This window comes from Lemur catta, chromosome 6, assembly GCF_020740605.2.
Source record: "Lemur catta isolate mLemCat1 chromosome 6, mLemCat1.pri, whole genome shotgun sequence".
NCBI classification, from domain to species: domain Eukaryota; kingdom Metazoa; phylum Chordata; class Mammalia; order Primates; family Lemuridae; genus Lemur; species Lemur catta.
This window is the reverse complement of record NC_059133.1, coordinates 82021137-82034182: the sequence shown is the minus strand read 5'-3', so window position 1 is coordinate 82034182 and position 13046 is coordinate 82021137. Positions and strand designations below refer to the sequence as shown.

Below are 13046 nucleotides of genomic sequence, written 5' to 3'. Positions count from 1 at the left end.
AATAATTCTTGTCACTCCCATTGATTGTGATCATCAGGAAATCTCTTTTCTCTCTGAATACTAGAATTTCTTCATCTGCAAAATGTTGGGATAGCTCGTCTTAGGGGCACTTTTGGATGCAAAATATAATCTCATACATATTATCTGAGAATTTAGTTTAGGACTCATCAGAAAATCTACTTTCTTGGTTCTACTTTGTGTAGATGAAACACTCTTAACTACCTCTGTGAATGATGATTATCTATGTCATAGAGTTACTCTGAGGATTAAAAATGAGATAATATATTCAAAGTAATTAGCACATCACCTAGGTATAGCATAGAAAATACACAATAAGGGCATAAGGGCCAGTTGTGGTGGCTCACACTGTAATTACAGCACTTTGGGAGGCTGAGGCAGGAGGGTACCTTGAGATCAGGAGTTTGAGACCAGCCTGGGCAATGTAGCAAGATCCTGTCTCTAAAAAAAATGCACAAAAATGGTATTTTTATATTATGTTACAGATTATACTGCCTTGACAGATTTTTTTCCCCCAATCTCTTTATTATTGAGTCTTATAACATCAGTGACAATGAACCTTGGTGTTTTCTAGGCATAAACACTTAACATTTCTAAATCAATGTTTCATTGTTTTGGTAGTTATGACTGATATAATATTAAAGGTCCCTGTTCTTCAAGGCCTTGAAATTTAGTGGAACTTCTCTAATCATGGATAAGTTGTATTGACATTTATGTGCAAATATTAAATGATTTAATTTAATATTTTTATTATATAACTACCTTATCCATATAAAATAAAACCTGGGAAATAGGGAAAAAAATTTCCTCCTAAACACAATGAACATTAATGTTAACATTTTAGTATACTTCTTTAACATTTATTCCATTTTTAAGTTTTTTTTTTTAAACTTGGACTAAACCATATGGTAGGTATACTTTAGAATTCCATTTTTATCAGTTATTATATTATAAGCATATCTCTCAAAATTTGTTATTTTTACAAACATTTTAATGGTGCAAATATTTTAATGATTGTTCTAAATGTTTATTAATTTTACGTTTTTCAAATAGTTTTTGGGGATTTTCTAGGTGTACAGTTATATTATCTACAAATACAGATTTACCTTTTAATAATTTCACATTCTCAAGAATTACCAGTAGTTTGGTATAGCTGATCCAAGGCTTCACAGGGTGGCAGTCAGAGATAACAGGAGAGAAAGTGGACCTTGATCATGAAGTGCCTTGAATGTCATGCTAACAATTTTGGGCTTTATTCTCCAGAAATGAAGAGATGTGTGAAAATGAAATTCAATTCTTATTTTATGCCACACAAAAAAATCAATTCCATATGGGTTATGGAGTAGATGTGAAAGGCAAAAATGTAATATACTTAGAAGAAAAGAAAGAGGACTATCTACTTAATTATGATTACAAAGTAGAATGCAAATGTTATCAGTTGAGTTTTAAAAACACAGTTGGGAATATAAGTAGAATGTTGAAGAAAAGAAGGGAAGGTAGGAGGAGTGGGCGTGGGGCGGCTGCGCGCCCCTCCTGGAGGAGAAGGAGGAAGAGGAGAAGGAGGAAGGAGGAGGAGGAGGAGGAGGAGGAGGAGGAGGAGGAGGAGGAGGAGGAGGAGGAGGCAGGAGGCGGGAGGAGGAGGAGAAGGAGGAGGGAGGAGACGGGAGGAGGAGGTGAAGGAGGAAGGAGGAGGGAGGAGGGAAGAGGAGGAGAAGGAGGAAGGAGAAACGAGGAGGAGGGGAAGGAGGAAGGAGGAAGGAGGAGGAGGAGGAGGAGGAGGAAGGAGGAGGAGGAGGAGGAGGAGGAGGGGAAGGAGGCAGGAGGCGGGAGAAGGAGGGGAAGGAGGCAGGAGAAAGGAGGAGGAGGAGAAGGAGGAAGGAGGAAGAGGAGGAGGAGGAGGAGGAGGAGGAGGAGGAGGAGGGGGAGGAGGAGGAGGAGGAGGAGGAGGAGGAGGAGGAGGAGGAGGGGGAGGCAGGAGGCGGGAGGAGGAGGCGCCGGAGCGGCAGGGAGAGGACCGGCGAGGCGCTGGGCGAGGCAGCGGAGCCAGGGCCGCCCCCGAGAAATGGCCCCAAAGGTTAAATGAAGCTGGGAAAATACGCAGATGCAGCATGGCAGCCTCTCCAGATGTTTGGGGATAACATTCCAGAGAGAGGTTGATCCCCTTGGATCGGGTAACTAGTACATAATGAAGAAAATGAGTCTTAAAACCTTCCGGAAATCTTTCAACTTGAATAAAAGGAGAGAAGAAACTGATTTCACGGTAGTGCAACAACCATCGTAGCCAGTGACTCTGGGAAAGATGATTCCTTATTTGGTAGCTGCTCCGGTGAAGACATGGCCAGCTGTGACACCGACAGTGAAGATGATAAAGGTGGCAAAACCAGATCGAAAAGTGAAAGCCTGATGGGCACGTTAGAAAGGAGGCTTTCTGCGAAACGGAAGCCAGAGGCAAGGCCAGCGCGGCCCCCGGGCGCCCTGCCGAGGGGGTTCCCTCCCCCCCCCCAGCACCCAGCACCTGCCGAGGGGGTTCCCTCTCCCCCCCCGCAGCACCCAGCACCTGCCGAGGGGGTTCCCTCCCCCCCCGCAGCACCCAGCACCTGCCGAGGGGGTACCCTGTCCCCCCCGCAGCACCCAGCACCTGCCGAGGGGGTTCCCTCCCCCCCCCCGCAGCACCCAGCACCTGCCGAGGGGGTTCCCTCCCCCCCCCGCAGCACCCAGCACCTGCCGAGGGGGTTCCCTCCCCCCCCGCAGCACCCAGCACCTGCCGAGGGGGTTCCCTCCCCCCCAGCACCCAGCACCTGCCGAGGGGGTACCCTCCCCCCCTCCCCGCAGCACCCAGCACCTGCCGAGGGGGTTCCCTCCCCCCCCCGCAGCACCCAGCACCTGCCGAGGGGGTTCCCTCCCCCCCCGCAGCACCCAGCACCTGCCGAGGGGGTACCCTGTCCCCCCCCGCAGCACCCAGCACCTGCCGAGGGGGTACCCTGTCTCCCCCCGCAGCACCCAGCACCTGCTGAGGGGGCACCCTCCCCCCCGCAGCACCCAGCACCTGCCGAGGGGGTTCCCTCCCCCCCCCGCAGCACCCAGCACCTGCCGAGGGGGTACCCTCCCCCCGCAGCACCCAGCACCTGCCGAGGGGGTTCCCTCCCCCCCCCCCGCAGCACCCAGCACCTGCCGAGGGGGTTCCCTCCCCCCCCCGCAGCACCCAGCACCTGCCGAGGGGGTACCCTGTCCCCCCCCGCAGCATCCAGCACCTGCCGAGGGGGTACCCTGTCTCCCCCCGCAGCACCCAGCACCTGCTGAGGGGGCACCCTCCCCCCCGCAGCACCCAGCACCTGCCGAGGGGGTTCCCTCCCCCCCCCCGCAGCACCCAGCACCTGCCGAGGGGGTACCCTCCCCCCGCAGCACCCAGCACCTGCCGAGGGGGTTCCCTCCCCCCCCCCCGCAGCACCCAGCACCTGCCGAGGGGGTTCCCTCCCCCCCCGCAGCACCCAGCACCTGCCGAGAGGGTACCCTCCCCCCCGCAGCACCCAGCACCTGCCGAGGGGGTACCCTCCCCCCCGCAGCACCCAGCACCTGCCGAGGGGGTACCCCCCCCACCCGCAGCACCCACGGTCTTTGAAGACGTGAGGCCGAGAAGGTCCGCTCCCTGCGCAGTGGGCACTGCAGTCCCGCAGCCGGGCCTCTGCCACCTCCACACTCCGAGGAGGAGACGCGCATCACGACGGAGGGGAGAGGCAAAGCCTCGGTTCCCCCTTCTGGTCCGAGTCCCGCCTGAATGGCCTTCAGTGCGAGACCGCGTGCGGGCGCGGGCTGATTCACTGAGAGTTCCGCTTCCCAGAACGGAGACCCGCGTCTCCACCCGGATGAACGTGTGCCTGCAGTTGCTGCACTTCTGCCTCAGTTCTGCATTCAGCATCCCGTGCCTTTAGATGAGCGGATGTAGCCTCTGCAAGGATCGCGTAGCTATTGTCTGGACGGTTCTCCCGTGGAAGTCTCCGCGGTTCCCCCTCAAGCGGGAGCGCGCTCTTTCCCTGAAGATGACAATCGGGTAGACCAGGACCTAGTTGTGGCCCCAGAGATCTCTGTGGAGCAGCCCGTGAACGGCTCGTTGATTGCCACCGCAGGAGTCATGTTGCAGAGCCCCAGAGCGGGTCACGATGATGTTCCCCACTCTCACCATTGCTACCTCCAATGCAGAATAATCAAATCCAAAGGAACTTCTGTGGACTCACTGGCGCAGATGTCCACGTGGCTGAAAGCATGTGCCGTCATTTGAATTTTGATCCTAACTCTGCTCCTGGGGTTGCAAGAGTTTATGACTCAGTGCAAAGTAGCGGTCCCATGGTTGTGACAAGCCTTAGAGAGGAGCTGAAAAAACTTGCAAAACAAAGATGGTACTGAGGATCAATCACACGCTGGGAGGCTGAGGGGAAGCTAGCAAATGTGAATGTGCCAGATGGTTCTTTTCTTGTTCGGGACAGTTCTGATGACCGTTATCTTTTTTTTTTTTTTTTTTTTTGAGACAGTGTCGCTTTGTTGCCCAGGCTAGAGTGCGGTGGCGTCAGCCTAGCTCACAGCAACCTCAAACTCCTGGGCTTAAGCAATCCTCCTGCCTCAGCCTCCCAGAGTGCTAGGATTATAGGCGTGAGCCACTGCACCCAGCCTAAATTTCATTTTTAAAAGTTAACAAAAAAAGAAAGAGGACTATCTTTGTAACCTAAGCATATGGAATAATTTCTAAAGTGAAATAAAGGCCATAATTTATAGATTCTTATCAAGAAATAGTTATTGAGTGCCTTCTAAGCCAAGCACTGTTCTGTGTACTTGTGATATGTCAGGGGACAGAACAGACAAGACAAAAATCCCTCCACACATGGAATTTTATATTCTTTGCGTTCATAAAAAATAAACACAATACATAGTGTTGTCTTCTGCTGGATCTGTCTGCAAAACTCAGTCCTGGTTGTCTTCATCTTTCTATCACTTTTCTTCCTTTGGTGATCTTAGTGCAGTTCCCTGGTTGTAAGTACCACCTAATATATGCTGATGGCATCCATATTTTTGTTTCTGTCCCAGAACTGCAGGTTTATATCCAACTGCCTACATGGCATCTTCACTTGGGTGTCCTATGAACATCTTAAACGTAACATATTCAAAACTGAGCCCCCATCAGTCTTCAAACAGTCTTCTTCCATTCATTCCTTCTTAACCTGCAGACAGACTCCCACCGAACAGCTTTGGCACTGGTTGTTCCCACTGTCCAGAATACTCTTCCCCCAGATATCCACATGGTGAACTTCCAGACCATTTTCAAGTCTTTGCTCAAAATGCAATTTTCTCAATGGAGCTGACTATACAGTGTAACTTTGCAGCCATTAATCACCATTGCCTGGATTCATGATTTCATTAGTGATTTCACATGGTGATTTTTTTTATTTTTATTTTTTTGAGACAGGGTCTCACTCTGTTGCCCAGGCTAGAGTGAGCTCAGCAACCTCAAACTCCTGGGCTCAAGCAATCCTCCTGCCTCAGCCTTCTGAGTAGCTGGGACTACAGGCCTGCGTCACCATGCCTGGCTAATTTTTTTCTATTTTTAGTAGAGATAGGGTCTCGCTCTTTCTCAGGCTAGTCTCCAACTCCTGAGCTCAAGTGATCCTCCTGCCTCGGCCTCCCGGAGTGCTAGGATTCCAGGTGTGAGCCACCGCGCCCTGTCAAATGGTGATATTTTAATTCTACAAATTCTTCCTTGCTTATTGACTGGAATATTTTTATAGAAAGGAATTATCCTTCATCAATTATTTATTTGATTACCCTGAGGAATAATTTTTATAGCAAAGGTGGGATAAATTCTTGGTTCTTTTTATGAGATGAGAGAAACTTTTAACTGTTGATTGAACGTTTTTAATGATTACAAGATCATTCAGCTTTTCTTTCAACTCTCTTCCAAGTTATATTCTAATATGTTATGAATTTTTCCTCTATTAATTTTTAACTCCATAAGCTAGTCACTAAATAATAATATTTTTATTACTTATATTTTATACTATTATTAAAATGGTTTCAATGTTACTCTGTCCTTAAATTGGAAGTATTTCTTTTATAAACAGCCAATGGCTGGTTTTGTCTTTTAGCAGAATAATCAACTCCATTTCCACTTATTGTAATTACTGATATATTTGTATTCATTTCTACCATCTTATTTTGGGCTTTTTATTTGGCCTGCCTTATTTCTTTTTTTCTTTCTGTTGTCTACTTTTGGATTAAGTTGTTTTTTCTTTATTTTTATTTCCCCTTCTACTAACAGGGATGTTGTACACATTATTGTAATCTTTTTGTAGTTACCTTTCTTCTGGGCAATACAAAGGCTTAGAATGCTTAAATTTTGATCAATCTCCTCACAAATAAGAGTCAAGTATTGTTTCAGTGTTTTCATTACATATTAATATTTTAACTCCCAAATTTGATGTTATTGCTATTGATTTATACAATGCTTTTTTAGATTCATCTAATTTTTATCATGTTTTAAAATTGCTAGCATATTTTGTATCTTAGCCCTTCCCTAAAATGTTATTTTCCTTTTTCATGAAGTGCATATTTAAGACATTCCTCCAGTGATGTCTGTTGTTTCTGTTGTTAATAAACTCTTTGAGTTTTTGTTCTTTTTTTTTTTTTTTTTTTGAGACAGAGTCTCACTCTGTTGCCCGGGCTAGAGTGAGTGCCATGGCATCAGCCCAGCTCACAGCAACCTCAAACTCCTGAGCTCAAGCCATCCTCCTTCCTCAGCCTCCCGAGTAGCTGGGACTACAGGCATGCGCCACCATGCCCAGCTAATTTTTTCTATATATATTTTTAGTTGGCCAGATAATTTCTTTCTATTTTTTTTTTTAGTAGAGACGGGTCTCGCTCAGGCTGGTCTCGAACTCCTGACCTCGAGCGATCCACCCGCCTCGGCCTCCCAGAGGGCTAGGATTACAGGCATGAGCCACTACGCCCGGCCGAGTTTTTGTTCTTAATACTCTTATTTCAACTGTATTTTTGAGAGATAGTGTTAATGGGAAATATAATTCTACCTGAAAGTTGCTCTCTTAGCATTTTGAAGATACTCCACTATTCTTTTAACTTCCATTGTTGCTCTTGGACGATTAGTTATCAGTATGTCATTCTGTTGTAGGTAAGTGTGTGTGTGTGTGTGTGTGTGTGTGTGTGTGGTTTCCTTATCTGGTGGCTTGTAAGATTTTTCTCTTTGTCTTGGTGTTTTATAATTTCACAATGATGTGTCCAAGTGTGGATGTCTTTTTATTTACCTTGGATTAGTTGCCTCCTGATTCTGAGGATTTATATTTTCTTACTTAAAAAAATAAATTCTGGAAAATTATCAGCTTTTACATATTTAAATATTGCTTTGTGCTGTCTCTCTGATTTCTCTTGAAACTGTAATTATTTCATTTTATGCCCCCTATCTCTTAAGTTCGTTTTAATTTTTCATCTCATGGTTTCTCTGTGATGTTTGCTCTCTGTGCATTTTCTCATCTTGTTTTCTCTTTCTATTCTCCCTATTTCTTAATCATCTTTTCTTTTTCATATTTTCCATCTGTGAAATTTCTGAATAGTTTCTTCAAAAATATATCCCAGCTTTCTACTTTCTTCAGCTTTGTTTGTTTATATATTTAACCTGACATTAAGTTTCTAATTTCAATTGTATTTTCATCTTTACAAGTTCTATCTGGTTCTATCTTTAAATCTGCATGGTCAATTTTGATAGTCTCTTCTTTCTTCATAATATTTTATTTTTTATTATATATTATATATTTCTTTTTATTCTGTATCTGATCATCCAAAATATATAATTGTTACATGTATGATCCTACATCTTCTTGATTTTGCTGATTTTTGTTTATAGTTGCTGGTTTCTCCTTTTCTTTTGTTATATTTATTGTTGAGCTCCTAAGCTTGAAATTTTATTTGTGAAAATTATTTTTGAAAATCATTTGAGAAGTGGGGTTTAAATGTGTTTCTCCAGAGATAATATGTTTGCTTTTGTTGGGTACCTGGAGGGCACTACTGACCCAGGACTACTTTAAACTTACTTTCAGTTTGGAGTTTTTCCAATGACAGAGGCAATAGAAATTCTATTCCTGATCTCACCCAAAGGAGGGCTTTTGATTATGGTTCTCAGATGAGAATTTTTATACCTCTTCTTCCAGAGCCAAAGGTATAGCAGGATACCTATTGTAGCTTCCTGTAAGGGTTTGTCCCTAATTCACTCACTTACAGCTTTATGCAGATTCTCTGATCTGATTCTCTACTTTGTAAAGAATCCAGTCTCTGTCCTCTTTCCCTTGTGTGTGAATTCGGTTAAAACCCAATTTTGTGGCCACCAGGGATCAATCCAGCTGATTCCCGCTTTCATGTAAATTTGGGTCCCTTAAGATTTTTTTTTTTTTTTGTTCTGCCAGCTCATGCATGTATTTTAAAAAGTGTTTTTGCATTTTATCTAGCTAAAATTGATATGGAAGAAATAAAAAAAATCTAAACAGATAAGAAACCATGGAAGAAATGTAATGCTTTAAAGAACTATCTTAAAAAATGAGTTCTAGACTCAGAAGATGTTATGGGTGAGTACTTGGAACTGTTATGAAACAGACACTTTTCATGTTCTATAAAATTTTCCAGAGTATAGGAAAAGAATAACCCTAATACAAAACCCAGCGAAGACAGTTCCAATAAAATTTATGGGTCATTTTCATTTATGCATATTGATTTTGAAATCTTGAGCAAAATTTTATCAAGCAGTGTGTTATAAAAAAAAATGATATCAAGCAGGTGTGATGGCATGTGCCTGTTGTCCCAGCTACTCAGGAGACTGAGGTGGGAGGATTGCTTAAGCCCAGGAGTTCGAATTCAGCCTGGGCAACATAGTGAGATTCTGTCTCTAGGAAAAATAAAAAGTAAATCAATAAAATAATACATCTTAAAGCAGAATTTATTTCAGGCACATAAAAATAATTGACTTGTCCGGGCGAGGTGGCTCATGCCTGTAATCCTAGCACTCTGGGAGGCCGAGGCAGGAAGATTGCTCCAGGTCAGGAGTTTGAGACCAGCCTGAGCAAGAGCAAGACCCTGTCTCTACTAAAAAAATAGAAAGAAATTAGCTGGACAACTAAAAATATACACAGAAAAAAAATTAGCCAGGCATGGTGGAGCATGCCTGTAGTCCCAGCTACTTGGGAGGCTGAGGCAGGAGGATCGCTTGAGCCCAGGAGTTTGAGGTCACAGTGAGCTAGGCTGATGCCCCAGCACTCTAGCCTGGGCAACAGAGTGAGACTCTGTCTCAAAAAAAAAAAAAAAAAAATTGACTCTCAGGGAGCCTAACATTATAGTACAATATGTCAAAGGTAAAATGCATATTATCTCAATAAATCCTGAAACAGCATGGAGAATATGCAGCATACATTTAGCATAAATGCTTAGTTCCTGGGAATAGAAACATTCATATCATAATAAAGTATAGTTATTAATATTTTGAAATTAATAATTAACATATTACTTCATGGTAAAAATGTGGTTTAGAGATAAAGAGAAAGTGCCAAATTGGTTATTTCATTTGAGAGTCATAGTTTTTGTAGGTCAAGAGGAGGAAAAATGGGATCACTAAAGGAGAGGAAGATTATAGTTGGAAGAAAAAAGAATCAAGAACAGAACTTTGGGAGTGCCCATAGTGTGTGAAGTAAAAACTAAGAAAATGAGGTTAAAGAGCTTAGTAGAGATCTTGGGCAGTACAGCTTCTTGGAAAATGTAATGAGGAAAGATTTTTAAGAATATAACAAGGCCAAATAATGTAAAATACCATAGAGTGGTTGAGAAAGAAAAGAACTAAGGAAAAGCCATTGGATTTGACTGTTAGGAAGTTACTCAGAGAGGTGTTTTAGTAGAGAACTGTGGACAGAACTCAGACTGCAGTTTATTGAGGGATGGTCCCAAAATGAAGTAGATACAGTGGTGATAGATTTCTCTACCTTGGTTAGTGGGAAAGCCTAGGATAGAAACAGACACATGTTAAGGAAAAAAATAGACCTCAAGGTTTTGTTTTTGTTTTTGTTTTTTTAATAGGCAATGATATTCATAGACTAAAAGGAAACTTTGGTATGGAGAGATTAAAGATTTTGATGAAATAATGTTTTAGATATTAATAAACTGAAAGGAAGGAAACTTTCAGATGGAAAGATTAAAAACTTCGATGAAAAATTGTTTTGTAGAAGTCAGGAAACCATAGGGTAGAGAACTAAGTAGTATGAATTCACTTTGGTATGGAAAGAGACACTTTATTAACTGAGAAAGGAAGAAAGGAGAAAAGTATGTGTCAGCACACAAAGAAATTTAGGAGTGGGAGGAAGGAGGTTAAAAGAAATAATGTTTAGCCTTGATTTCTGTGAAGTGAGGTCATTTATTGAGACTAAAGATAGTCTGGGTAGGCTTTTGGAGCCTTGAAAAATGTAGGAAATGTTCTCTAATCTTCTTTGGGGGGTATTTGATAATAAGTTAATCAGAGATGATTAAAACGTAACTTAGCAGCATTAAGAGATGAGCCGAAATGCAGTGTCGTCTGAAATTTATTTTTATTGTGGTATAATTATAAATATTGCAGGTTAAGTCTCCCAGAGAGCAATCTCTGAGACAGAAATTTGCAAGCGGGAAGACTTTGGGGAGTGCTTTCAAGATCAACAATTGTGGGAGAAGAGAAGGAGGCAGGATTGAGCACAAAGAGCTACTAGGTTGTGATGCAATCTCAACAAAGACCACTGCGCAGGGTGGGTGCCCTGGCGCCCTTCAGGGTTGTCCTGTATGAGGTGAGGGGGCCAGGCTGTTATAAAGCCATGATGATCTGTCATTGATGCAGATGGCTGCTGGCTAGGAGCCTCTCCTTAACGGAGGGCAATTTCTAGAAAGGCCTCACAGTTGAGGGCTGCTAGCTGGCAACACTTCTGCAGCAGGAAAAGCAAGTCTTCAGTCCTGAGGGCACTGGGCTCCACATTGCAAACATCCCACTTCAGTCCACCCCTTCTGCTGCCCAAATCCACTTTTTCATACAACTTCTGGGAACGGGTCCTCTATGATTATGCCAGGCCCGTTTCCATGGGGGATGCTTATAAAAGGACAGTTAGAGATGAACTGTGGTCCCTTTGACAGAGTGGGCTTGAGTGGCAATTGGGGCTCCCCTCACCTTCAGCTAGCATCTCTTCTGGTCCCGGTGCTGTATCTTTTGGAGTGCTCAGACCCTCACCTCTGAGGTATCTGATACCCTGGTCACTATGCCCCTTTCAGGCTATAGCTGCTGCACTCATGAATTTACCTTCAGATTTGGTCAAAAGCATACACTCAGAGATGTCCAAATGGATCACCTGGCTGCCAGATATATTCCTTCCTACCCTATCACCTCCTGATGATCAGAGTCACTTATTCTTGACAGGATGATGATTGCTCTTCTTGCACTCTGCTTCCTTGGCACAAAGACCCTGAAGTGCCTGAGTACCAGCCGTAGCATGGAAATTGCTGGGTCTCCTTTGGGAGCCAGGAACCACAAAACGAACAGAAACTAGAGTTTCAAGGATGGGAAGTGCAAATTCTACAAGTGGGTCACTGGAAGGGAAGGCAAGTGGAACAACTGCTGCTTCAACCCCTTGATTCCCAGACCCCTGTATTCTTTCTATGGAGATGGATTTGGAGTATACCACTTCTTAACAGCACATATTTTATTTCTTTGGCAATTGAAGTTATGCTTGGGTCCTTCCATAGAGAATAGTTATCTGGTGGGTTGTCTGACTTATAGTTTATCTGCTAACATCCTAGGAGCCATGGGTCCCTTCTTCCACTGTCTGCCATGGGAGTTCTGAGAAATTTGCTTCACTAAGTGTGGGCCATCACTTTCTATAAGCCCTGAGAGCCAGGCTAGCAGCATATTAACACTACATCCAAGGGTGCTGCCAGGATACTAACCCCTATATCCTAAACAAAGCATGCCAATATTGATAAACTCTTCCCTGGGTTCTGACCCACCCCCACTTATTCCCATATTTATTTTGCTGGCTACTGTCAGTACATGTAGGCTATGTCTTGCAGTTTTTTTGGAATATAGTCTCTTTTCTCCTTTCGCAGGCCCATCTCTTTCCTGGATGAGTAATGTGACTTAACCCTGGTTATTGATGCTATAGTGAGGGAAAGTGGGAAGAGATCTTGGAGTGGGGGCACTTGTTTTCTTTTAGGAAGGAGCCTCCACATTGTCTTTGAGCAAGAATGAAGTATTTGTCCTCAAAGGGAGGAGTGGACCCCTTCTGCAGGCTTGGAGGACTCAGAGGAATCTGGGGATTCCAGATTTATAATACATCATCCTAGATGACTCCCATTCCATATCTTACAGTCCCATTTTTTGCCAATTACGGTCTTGACCTTGGTATAGCAGATTTTTCTAGGTTGAGATTTAACCTTCTTTAGAACTTTGTTAAGTACTGGACTTGTTCCTCAGCTTTCTCTGACCTCCAGCTGCAGGAGATAAAATTCTCTTTATGTGCTGCCAGGGAGACTCACTGGCTTTCATACTTAGGTGTTTATTTTTTCCCCTAAACCATAGATTTTAAAAAATTGAGTGTAATTCACATATCATAAAATTTACCCTTTAACGTGTACAGTTCTGTGTTTTTTTTTTTTTATCATATTCACAAAGTTGTACAAACATCACTGCTATTCCCAACCATTTCCATCACCCCAGAGAGAAACCCTGAGCTCTTTATCAATCACTCCTTTCCTCCTCCTCCCAGTTCCCGGAAACCATTAATCTACATTGTGTCTCTATGGATTTGCCTATTCTGGACATTCCATAAAAATGTTTTCACACAATATGTGGCCTTTTATGTCTGTCTTCTTTCACTCAGGATAATGTTTTCAGGGTTCATTGAGGAAGTATGTATCCGTATTTCATTCCTTTCTATGATTGAATAATATTCCACTTCATGGCTATACCACATTTTATTTAC

At 43.6% G+C, this 13046-nt stretch overlaps 1 pseudogene; it reads left to right on the top strand.

The window, feature by feature from the left end:
* Window positions 1-2203: 2203 nt before the first annotated feature.
* On the top strand, window positions 2204-4515 carry LOC123640584 (annotated as a pseudogene).
* The last annotated feature ends 8531 nt before the right edge of the window (window positions 4516-13046 follow it).